Raw genomic sequence first — 12,994 nt, 5'->3', positions numbered from 1 at the left:
AGAAGTCTTTCAGAAGTTGATATAGTAGTGCTGGTAAATCAGATCCTTTTTTTTTTTTTTCAAAAAAAATTTTATTGGCAATTTTTCTTTTAATACAAAAAAAAAAAAAAAAAAAAAAACACAAAACCAAACAAGTTATAACAAGATAAATAAAATACACAGTATACTTAAATAATTCACAAAATTTTAACTACCAACCCAACAAGCTGTCGATGAAAGAAAACATAATATAGCAATAATTAAATAGTACTAAATATTAGAAATAAATTACAAAACACTGGATTAACTCAAGTAGAAATAAGAAAAAGGGTATTAACTTTGAAACAAATTTTTAGATAAAGGGCGCTCTTCTTTGGACTCTTACTAATGAATTTGTGTGCAGCCATGTAAGTAAGTACCATTGATTTAAAGTTATTCCAGCTAAGCTTAGTACGGTCCATCCAATTCTTTGAGATGTATAGTTTCATGAGTGAACATAAAAAAACCAAAACATGAGTATCAAGTATAGAAAGAGTACACATAGGTATGTGAAGAATGGCTAGTTCCCAACAGAGGGTTGATTTGTGGTACCCCATTTTTTGGAGCCGGACCTTTAAAGAAGTCCAAAGTTTGTGAGTATGATAACAAGACCAAAAAATATGAAATAAATCAGCATAGGGTGCTGAGCAGCAGGGACAAGAAGGAGACTTATTGGAGTCAATTTTTGCTAATTTAGCCAGAGTAAAATAGGTATTATTATTAATCATTAATTGTGTGTAAAAAAGATTCTTAAAGGGGGAAAAATTAATAGTGTTTTTTATGGACAAGAGTTTTTGATTATGTGAAAGAAGAGGGTGATAATTATTCCAATAATTTGAAAAAAGACATGGACTACTATTTAACATAGATGATATGAGTTTATATGAATTAGAAATCATTTTCTTGGGTAGAATAAGATTGTGCAAAACGGATTCTAATAAGGATATATTTTGTCCATTATCAAAAAAATGTATAAATTTATACTTAATAATATCCCTCAATTGTCTGATTATCGATAAATATTTTTTATTTATTTTCAATATTTCACACAAATTAGATAATGATTCATTATTGTGTTTGAGTATATCCCAAACCACTAAGTTTTTGATTAACAGGAAGTTAGAAAGATTAACAGGAAAATTATTAATTGTAATATTAGGATTTAGGTGTAAGGGTTGAAGCAAAGGGAAGGTTTTATCAAGATTGATGAGTTTCAATAAATTTTGAAAAATAATAATCTTATGTTTTAAATTATTTAAGATCTTGAGATTTTTTAAGGAATCTTGCGAGAGAAAGGGGAGGGCCTCTGGATTTAAATTCAGACTCATAACATGTTGAAACCATATTTTAGACCCGATAGTATAAGAGTTATAATCTACTAATTTAAATTTGGAAATATATAATAACCTATTTGACGAAATTATTAAGTAGTATAAATGAAAATTTGGAAGTCCCAACCCACCACCAGATTTGGGAATAGTTAGTTTATTATATGCAATTCTCACAGATTTGGGATACCAGATGAATTTAGCTAAATCCCTACATATCTTAGTCAAAAAAGACTTTGGTACTAACTGATCTACAGAGTTGAATTGAAAAAGGATTCTAGGAAGAATATTCATTTTAATTATAGCAGCTTTAGACAAGAGAGATAGTTTCAACTTCTCCCACCTAAGAATATCAAGAGTTATTTTGGACCAGGATTTAAGAAGATTATTTTGAAATGTAGATGAATAATTATGATAAAAAAAAATCCCTAAATATTTAATATCTAAAGTAATTTTAAAAGGAGATATAGGAAAATAATTTGGGTTGTATCCCTGAAGATTTATAGGAAAGATGTGAGATTTCTGAAAATTAACCTGATAATCTGAAGCTTTTGAAAAGGCCTTAATGGAGGATTCAATCTTATGAAGATCAGTGTTTGGAAGTTGAAAATAAATGATTAAATCATCAGCAAAAGCCGATAGAGGTACTTTAGTATTCATTACTCTAGGAATCGCATGAAATGTATTTGATTTTATATAAAGAAATAGGGGTTCAATGAATATATTAAAAAGGAAAGGAGATAGCGGACACCCCTGTCTAGTGCCATTAGTTATTCGTATTGGTTTTGAAAGAATTTTGTTTATCCATAGACAAGTCGAGGAATTATTATATAAAACTTTAATCATGTTTATGAAAGAAAGGGGAATATTGAAATATGATAAGGAAAGAAAAAGAAACCCCCAGTTAACCCTGTCAAAGGCATTCGCCGCATCTATTATTAAGGCATAAATTGGATTTTTGTCTTTTTTCAGAAAATACATTAATGAATCTAAAGTTAAGGTATTATCCCAAGTATGTCTACCTGACATAAAGCCTGATTGTTCCATGGATATTATAGAAGGAAGAATTTTTCTAAGTCTATTAGCTAAAAGAGAAGCTAAAATCTTTATGTCAATATTAATCAAAGAAATGGGTCGATAATTGTGTGGATCTGATTTGTCCTTTTGATTTTTTAAAATTAAAATTGTTTTTGAAGTATTCCAATGAAGGTCTGTAATACCATGCTTTATTACATACTTAAATACTTTTAACAAGATAGAAGAAATCAATAAGTTATATGTTTTAAAGAATTCAGCTGTGAATCCATCAGGACCAGGTGATTTCCCTACTTTAAGATTCGAGATAGCTTCTTGAATTTCTTGTAGGCTTATGGGAGCTGAGAGTAAGTCACATTGATTTTTACTTATGGAGGGGAATTTAATAAAATTGAGAAAATCCATCATATTTTTATGCGTAGTACTACTCGTATTACCCTTGGAATATATGTCAGAGAAAAGGTTAGAAAAAAGTTGTATTATTTCTTGGTCAGAGTTATAAATCTTGTTATTAAAGTGTAAGTGAGATATCTTAGGAGGTTCTTGATTGTTTCTAATTAATTTTGCAAGGAATTTAGATGGAGTTTGTGCCCATTCAGAGTAAGTTGCAATCATCCTTTGTTCAAAAATGGTTAGATTCTGTTTGTGTAATTGAAGTAATTGGGTTTGCAATTCATTTATTACATTGTCTCTATTGGGGTCTACATTAATTTTTTGTTGTTTTTCTAATTCAAGAAGTTTATTTGTAAGTTCAGTTTCTTTGGCTTTATATTTTTTTTTAAGAAAAGAGGCTTTATTAATTAAAATACCTCTCATATAAGCTTTACAGGCCGCCCATTGTATATCTAAAGGTATATCAGAAATCTCAAGATTAAAGGTAAGATTAGATTGTGTTTCAGTAATTTCTTGAGTAATGTCTTTATTACGAAGTAAATTATTATTAAGTGTCCAATTATTATAGTTAGAAGGGGAAGTTTTTTTTTTGAATAGGGTTAATATTTATTGAAATCTTAGAATGATCAGATAAAGATCTCGGTTCCAAGGAAAGAACAATATCAAAGTGTGTGAAAGATTCCGAGATTAAGAAGTCCAATCTTGACCAAGATTTGAAACATTTTGAATAGTAAGTATATAACTCATCTTTCGTTATTTGTTCCTTCAAAGAAACAGGGTCAGTAAGACTAAGATCATACATTAAATCTTCCAAGGCAGAGGAGGATTGGGTATTATACCAATAATAAGGAGATTTATCAGAACAATCCACAATAGGATCAATAACAGCATTCCAATCACCCCCAACTATAATATAATGATCTTTAAAGGTTGCTAAAATATTATGAATTTCTGTAATAAAAATATATTGTTGAGAACACGGGCCATATAAATTGAAAAATAGGATAGGTTTGTTAATATTAGGAAGTTGAGATGAAAAAAAACACCATCTACCATTTACATCAGACCTTATATTAAGTATGGTACCATGAAAAGATTTTTTAATAATTATCGCTACTCCTCTGGCATTAGAACTATTACCTGAAGAAATAATGAATTTCACCCATTTCTTTTCTCTTTCTCTTGCCCAATCCTTATCATACATGTGCGTTTCTTGAAGGAAACATATATTAGCATGTGATTTAAAAAACAAGTGACAAATAAGCGCCCTTTTAGACTTGTTTTGTAAACCTCTAACGTTCCACGAATCTATGTGTAAAGTCATAATACAGTAAGTATAGTTAGAACTAGCTTATATTTGTTGTAAAAGAAAAAACCTAAATACAGACGGTGAATTAGTAAAAGCCAAAAGCGCTTATTTTTATTTGCAAATACACAACTGACTTTTATTTTCAGTCTTCTCCTATATTTTCCATTCTGCCCTTTATCTATAATTATAAAATGACAGTGATAAGAAAGGGAAAAAAGCAAAGAAGAAAAAGAAATACGACAGCAGAAAAAATCCTTCCACAAATCCCCGGTGCCTACCCACCCCACAATACTAATGGAAGGAAATAATATATAATTCCACTGTAATCCTTTTGATAGGTTAGCATAATAATTCTTGTTATAACAAATAAAAATGAAATAAAAATTAAACAAAAAACTAATACTATAACAATATGTACATATATACAACACACAATGTTTCCAAGACCCGGCTATATTAGAACCCATAAACAACACACCCACGAGTTCATATCAGAACATTGAAATTAGCCATAAAAAAAGAAAAAGAAAATTAACTAACTAGAGTCTATTTATATATGATTTTTTAAAAAAAATTGAATCTAAGAAAAAATATTATTAATATAGTGTAAACATTTGTATAGTATATATATAATATAATTAAACACATTAGAGATTATATCTTAGTGTATATTGAATAACAATAGTAAAATTTAAGATAAGAAACCAACATGTAAGGACTGCTGCACTCAATACACGTACATACTGAACTAAAGTTGCGAAGTTCCCACAAGATGATGGGAAAAGCCACTTGCATCATTAATGGATCGTGTAGACCAATCCACCATAGTATGCATTAAGGCAGACATTGTCAAATAATACACTTGGTGTATTCTAAACTATATCTCCATTTCTTAACTATTTTCACAATGAAATACAAAACAATTAACTGTCATTGCAGGACACCTCAGGAAATGAAACGGATCAGCACCTTAGCGACTGTACCATAAGCAAAAGTTCTGCCTCTTACAGTTATTCTCCCGCAGATCGACAAAGAGAGAATGTATCAGGAGTATAACATCCAGCATCAAATATGGCTCCAGTTACAGTCACAAATTCCCAAACATCACACCGCTCAATGACTCCTGAAGAAACATACAGTCATCCGCAAGCTACCCGAGTTTTTCTCTCACTTTATAGTTCAAACTTGGCATTTATCAAGGAAATCAAGCCACATCAGCCACACCAGAACTAGTATAAATCCAACAGCAAAGCTTACTTACTTTGTCAACATATTTGTCAACGATAAGCCTCCTCAACCAACAGAAATAGTCCTTGAACAACCACAGATGCTGTACAAATGACTAAATGAAGAAAGCGCTTGCACATATCAGCGCTTGTAATAAACAATATTTCTTCTCTGCTCCATTGTAAGGCAAATTGATAAAACAACTGACTAAGAATACTCTTTTATATCACCGGATAAGAATTAAAGGCTTTAATAAATGCCTCTTTAGCTTCAGATGGAGTACTTACTGAATATTTAATCTCTTTGTATGTAAATAAGAGGACACTCGGGTACCTCATTTGAAATCTTACATTTCTTTTTATTAAATCAGCACAGAAGGGAGCTAACTTCTGCCTATTCAATTTTATTTGGTGTGGCAAGTCTTGAGTAAAAGTAATTTTATAACTGTTCCATAACAGCATTTTTTGCTTTTTTGCTGCCTGTAGAATGCTTTGAACATCCTGAAAGTTCAGCAATTTTGTATAGATGATGAGAGGGATTTGTGAATCTTGTCTACGTCTAACAGCTCTATGCGCCCTCTCAATTATTACTTTATCAGCTGAATTACTCGGACCCAGAAGTGCACTGAAAATCTGACCACAAATTAAAATAAGGTTTTGATTATCATATGTTTCAGGTAAACCCCTAACAATAATGTTATTACGTCGGCTTCTCGCTTCAAGATCTGTTAATTTAGATTGTAATTCCTCAATAAGTGCAGAGTTATTCTTTGTGACATCAGATACTTGATTTATTTTAAAGTCATTTTTTTGTGTTTTTTGCTCTAGTGTGTCAACTCTTTGTACTAACTGATTAATAGATTTAGTAAGTCCAGACATTTGGTCAGATATAACCTGAATTGCATCCTGAATTGGTTGAAGCGCTACTTTGAGATCGCCGATGTGAAGATTCGGTTCAGTTTTTGTTTTAGCACTTGTTTTATTACTTGAAGAACTATTATCCAGAGGAGTTTTTGAGGTTTTCAACCTTTTACAAGTGTTATCTTTTTCAGGGGAGAGAATTGAGGAGATTTTTGCCTTGGTACTCTGGGCATCCATAATCTCCGCGTTTTCTGTCATAACTGAATTCCGATGTATAGTATAGAATGTGAGGAGCGCCAACTACTAGAAGCGCGAATCCTGTCAGGCACAAAATTTTCACACAGGCCTCCTGGAGACTCATATTTTTTCCTCAGAAACTGGATAAAGAGGAAAAATTTCAGTTTTTACCAGAAAAAAAACCTCCAACTATTTTCAGATATGTTGTATTAGTCTCTTATGTCAGCGAATAGTAATTACTACTGTTTAGAAACAATTAAGGCTACTTAAAGTAGAATTAACAGTAGGAGCTCGTGAATAGGGTACCAACTAGCCGACCACCATCTTGGAATCCATCTGCTGGTAAATCAGATCCTGACAACCAGGTGTCTTCCCTCTTGTGCTCGGCCCCCTCTCCCTTCTGGTGCAGGTGGTTTGTCTCCTACAACCCCTTCTTATTCTCCTCCTCTGACATCTTTACAGGCTTTAGAGCTCTTAACTCCAGCTTCACAAGCTCCACTAAGTTTGGCATTGACAAACCCTTGCATCTTCAATGCTGAGTTCAGCTCTGACACCTTTGGGGCCAATGGGTCCCCAGGACAATGTCTTTGCTGTCAGGCCCAAGGGGTTCAAGCTGGCTCTAATTTTCTCTATGGAGCTGGCCTTCCTCTTTGGGCTGTGCTGACAGAGTACTCGTCCTTGGTTCTGGTTTGTCAGGTGGTTTTCTTGGGGCAGGATATGACCCCAGTTCTGAGTTTGTCTGTCTGGGCTTTGGGCTCCCATCCCTCCTCGGGGGGGTCCAGCTTTCAAGCCATGAAAAGAGCCTTGGCCACTGCCTCATCTCAGGTGGCTCTTGTGTTACTGAAGTCTCAAACTTTGACCCCAGGTTTATTGGTTCTATCACCAGCCTCTATCCCTGGACAGTGAGCTCCAAGGTCACGAGACTTACCTACTGAAGGTGTACCATCTTCTGAGTCCACTTCAGATGCTCCCATAGAAGACTGAGCATGGAAGAGATTGTGTAAGAGGAAACATCTTGATTCTCCCAAAGAATCTATCATGGAGGACATGGATTTTGATGAGGAGGAGGGTTACCCACTGTCAACCCAGAAGATGTCACCTTTGGAGACATTCTTGACATCTTAATACAGAGGGGTGATTGGAAGCCAAAGACCCTTCCTTCTTCTGTGGAATCCGTGTACCTACAGGCCTTTGGTGTGCACCAGTCTACCTTCTGGGTGACTCTGCCCACTGATGACCTAATTAAACTGATCACTCAGCATACTTGAAAGGCTCTTGACCCTGTAAAACTTGTCCTTCAGAAACCTGACAAAATACTTTCCACTCCTGATGACTATCCACATTGGGCAAAGGGCTTAGTAGTTGATGCCATGTTGGTAGTGGCTGCCTCCAAGAAAGAACTAACCAAGGAAGTTCTACTGTGCATCCTCCTAACCAAGATTCCAGGGCAATGGACAGATTTGGAAAGTGGGTCTATTCATCATCAACCTTCTCCATCAGGTCCTTGAACTTTTTGGCACACTTTACTAGACTTCAGAGAGATATAGTCAAGGAGCTGTCAGATACCCTGGTGGGAGCAGTGGCTGAGGTGGTTCAAGAAAAAGTGGCCTCCCAATTAGCTACCCTGGAATCTATTTCAAATTCGTCCATGAAGCTCATTGTCATGCAACTGAAGGGTGACCAGGTCAACAGGTTCAGGTGTTGCTATTTGATGGCATACTTGGATGCACCTGTGCGATTTTGCAGAGCCATTCAAGTCTTCCTTCATCAATGCTGCCTTTGACAGATCCTCATTTTTTGGGCCCAAAGTTAAGGAAACTCTACCAGGTGTGAAAAGGATAGAAAGACTCTGCTGTGGGCATACATTTTCCACTTCTCAATGATCCTACTCCAGGAATTGAAGGAGTGTCAAAATGTGGTTCAAGAAGTCCCAGAAACCTTTCCAGGACACATATGGTATGGACTTCCCTCAGGGCAGAGGAGGGAGTTACAATGGAAGATGCCATCCCAGGGGCAGGGGTGCTCTACAGAATCAGGGTTCCAGGGAGTCCTTCTCTGGTCACCCCTACCAGCATTCCTGAAAGGAGGCCCAATTGTTTGCCTCTGGAGGCAGTCAGGGGAAGATTCTCCTTGCATCCAACTTCTTGGCAATGCATAACTACCAATGCTTGGGTGCTAAGGATTATTTCCAGAGGTCATTTAATCCCCTTAACCCTTTACCCAAGAATCCAAGAAAGACTCCCTGATGTTCCACCAAGTCAGAGGGATCAAGTAGCTTTAGAAACACAAAAGCTGCTAGTAAAAAGAGTCATACAAAAAGTCCCACCAGACCAATTAGGATCCAAATTATCCTCAAAGTTTATTTTAGTGCCAAAGAAAACAGAGGACTGGAGACCAATTGTGGAGCTCAGCATTCTAAACAAATTTGTCCAACAGTCAAAATTCCAGATGGTCATGGTTCAGTCAGTACTCCATTTCTTAGAGGAAAATGATTGGATGTGCTTTATTGACTTTCAAGATGTGTATCACCACATAAAGATGGACAAATGCTTAAGAAAGTTTCTCAGCTTCCGGCTAGGAGCCAGTCATTATCAAATCAGAGTGCTGCACTTTGTTCTCACCACAGTCCCCAGGGTGTTCACCAAATGCATGGCAGTGGTCACAGCACATTTGAGGCTGCAGAGATTCTAGATGTTTCCTTACATATACGACTGGCTCCTTACTGCTTCCACCAGGCATCTACTTCTAGAAACAACAGATTTCATTTTTGAAGCTATCTCAACAGTTGGACATCACTGTCAATCTTGTGAAATCTCAACTAACCCCTTCTCAGGATATGGAATTCAGTGGAGCTTGTCTCAACACTCTGTCTTGTGTGACATTGCTTCCCTAACACAGGTTGTAGAAATACAATCACAGGTTCACTCTATTCTCCATTCAAGCAAAATACCAGTTCAGCAAATTCTGCAAGCATTGGGCTCCATGACAGCAGTGATCACATTAGTCCCACTGACAAGGTTTCACATGAGAATTCCTCAATGGCTGCTTGCAAACCAATGGTCTTTTCTAACTCACCCCTTGAATCACCTAGTCTTTACATCCAGCTGATGCAAAAATTACCTATTCTAATAGATGCAGTCCAAGGAGATTCTTCTAGGTTATCCCTATGTTCCCTCTCATCCCAAGGTGATAGTGACCATGGATGCTTCCCAAATGGTGCAGGGGGTTTCTTGGGAAGGCACTCCAAAGCACGTGATCCTCTTCCAAGGCCAATCTGCATATCAATGTTCTGGAGCTGACAGCAGTGCTTCTAGCATTGTAAGCATTTCATTCTGCCCTACCTAAAGGGATGATAGCTATTAAATCATCTGGTACATCAACAAACAGGGAGGAACCGAGTCCTACCCGCTGTGTAGAGAAGCCCTTCATGTTTGGCAATGGGCCATAACTTCCAACCACTTTCTGATAGCAATGCACATCCCAGGGAGTTCAAATGTGATTGCAGACAAACTGGGCATCCTCATGCCTCATGAGTGGTTTATAAACTCCAAAGTAGTGAAGAAGATTTTTCTTCACTGGGGCCAGCCTTGCTGAGACCTGTATGTTTCACCCCTGAACAACAAGTGTAGAAGCTACTTTCCCCTAATTCCCCTTCAGGCAGAGGCACCCAAAGACACTCTTCTCCTCAATTGGCCCCCTGATCTCCTTTATGCCTTTCCACCATTTCTTCTGATCCCTCTTTTCCTCAAGAAAGCAGTTCAGTTGAGAAGCAAAGTAATCCTCATTGCACATTACCAGTCGCGACAGATATGGTTTCCCTTCCTTTGGCCTCACCTACTTCATCTCCCATGGATTCTGGACCCAATTCTGGACTTTCTGTTCCATCCTCTGGGACTAGTGCACCCCAATTTACAGACCCTCAAGCTGACTGCTTGGTTTCTCCAATTGTGTTAGTCACTAGGTATAATGACATTCCATCTCCCATATAACTCATTTAGTTGGCATCCCATAAACCATCCATCAGGAATCTCTACCATATTAAATGGAAGAGGTTTTCTATCTGGGCTTCTGATAATGGTCTGGATTCCTTTTCAACACCAGTAGAAACAGTTCTCAAGTTTCTCGCTGCCTTCCTTGGTAAAGAAGCTTCTGCTTCCACAATTAAAGTAATCTTAGCAGCTACTTCAAATTTCCATAATAGTTTTGGAAATCCATCCTTAATTCCCCAGAGGCTTTGCAAGTTTTTTCTCAAGGGCACTATTTATTTAAATCCCCAATTCAAGTATCCTCTACCACCATGGGACTTGACTTTTGTATAGCATTCTCTTAAATCACCTCCATTTGAACCTGCAGCTACCTGTTACTTAAAGTTTCTTACTTGGAAAACACTGCTTCTTATAGCTATCACCTCAGCAATATGAGTCTCCAAATTACAGGCCCTAAGGCCCCTTATCTAGTATTCCATAAAGACAGAGTGTCACTCAGAACAAACCCGTCCTTTCTTCCTAAAGTGATTTCAGAAACCAATATCAATCAATCTATAGATGTGCCTGTATTCTTCCCAAACATTTCTAATAAAGGTGAATACTGCTTGCACCTTCTTGATGAGCACAAGCAGTTACATTTTTACTTGGACAGAACTAAGTAATTTAAACTGTTTACCTTTACAAAGGCAAATCACAGTGGTGCGATTGCTCATATGAGCGAATCATAACCATGAAAGTGAAAACAGCGACAGTTAGTAATGTTCGAAAATCAGCAAATCAAAAAGCAGATTCGTTGATTTTTGAACATTAATGTAAAAAAAATGTAGTAAGGTTTAAAGTAAGGGGGAAGGCCCCTGAACCCCCCACACCCCCTACTTTAATATTCTAACTCCGAGATTGCACTACAGTGGGGAAAGGGATTATTTCCTGATCCCCACTATAGGGCAATCCACCCCAAAATGCCGAATGGGCAATGAGCAAATGTCAATGTGCATTCGCTCATTGCACATTCAAACCTATTTCCTTTCAGCATTTGCAAACTTCACAAACTGCCATTCAGACAATTGTTGTTCACCCTTGTGCAATACACACAAATTTAGACCAGCAGAGCAATTATTTGTATCTTTTGCAAGCACATCCTTGGGCAAAACTGTTTCTAAGGTTACTCTATCAAGATGGTTACGGGATTACATTTATTTTATTTACACAAAAAGAATCAGACTCCCTGTGCCAGTGAGGGTACATTCTACTAGATCTATGGCGACTTCAGCTGTTTTTCATTCTAAAGCTTCATTGTCAAAAATTTGTACAGCTGCAACATGGGCTATTCCACATACCTTTATTACTCATTACAAATTGGATATGGTCTCCAGGGGGAGAGCCTCCTTTGGTTCTATGGATCTCAGGAATGTTCTTCCATTGGGCCATCCAGTATCTTAGGCAGTGGGGAGTCTGTCCCAAAAGTCAAGAATAGATAAAGATTAACAACATCAGATAAAGAAGTTATTACTTACCATAACGTTCCATCCATGTTGTCGATCTTCATCTAGTTGTGTGGCACACCTCACCTGCCCACTCCTATAGAGTTCTGGTCAAGTGAAATGGCTGCCCTGGTTTTCTTGTTAGGATACACCTTTGATATGGCTTCTGGCTTGAGTTAAGGTGTCTTCTTCTGTAGGCCTGCAAACTAGATATGAGGTAATGTAGAGAGGGGTATTGCTCAAGAGATTTTTTTGGCTGACGCAAGCTATATATCAGGCAGATCAGTTCTGAGGATTGCAGCCACGCCCACAAGTCAAGAATAGATAAAGATTTAGAAGTATTACATCCATCTGACCACAGAGCTTGAATAAATGTACTAATTTCTTTCCAGAAAGAGGAGATGACTTCACATTCATACACCATATGTATCCAGTCAGCTATTTCAGAATTACTTCTCCAGCATTTAATGCTATTTGATTTATAAATAATTGTAATATTGTTAGGATTGACAAAAGCTCTTTGCAAAAATTTCCAAATTAAAATGTTCCAATATAATGAATATATAGTTTTATCTGTAGCTTTAGACTTTAATGTTAATTTCTTGTATTCTTATGAGAAGTTTTCATTATTAATTTTTGAGGAGTACTCCAACAGGAATTGTCTAAATATGTGAAATATAACTGAAGAATTTTATAATGTTTGTAACAAATATGATTTATCTTTCTTTGCATTATTATTGATATTTATTAAGAATTCCAAAAATTTGGAGAACGATTTCTTATCCAGATTAAGTATTTTATTTACCTTTGTATTCACAGAGTCTCTAAATATTTGTAAAAATCTTAATTGTATATTGGTCTTACGTTTTCAACAGTATAACACACATATATATATATATATATATATATATATATATATATATATATATATATATATATATATATATCAAGCCCAAACACTCTAGCCCAAAGGTTCCTGGAGTTCATAAACTCAAATGCCATGGAACAACTAGTCACCATCCCCACAAGAGGAGAAAACATACTTGATCTCATCATCACGAACATGGGATCACAATGTTCAACACCGGAAGTATACCCCTCACTGGTGAGATCAGATCAT

Source organism: Protopterus annectens, chromosome 8.part1 (assembly GCF_019279795.1).
Source record: "Protopterus annectens isolate FY-2018-M chromosome 8.part1, PAN1.0, whole genome shotgun sequence".
NCBI classification, from domain to species: domain Eukaryota; kingdom Metazoa; phylum Chordata; order Ceratodontiformes; family Protopteridae; genus Protopterus; species Protopterus annectens.
This window is presented reverse-complemented; position numbering follows the sequence as displayed.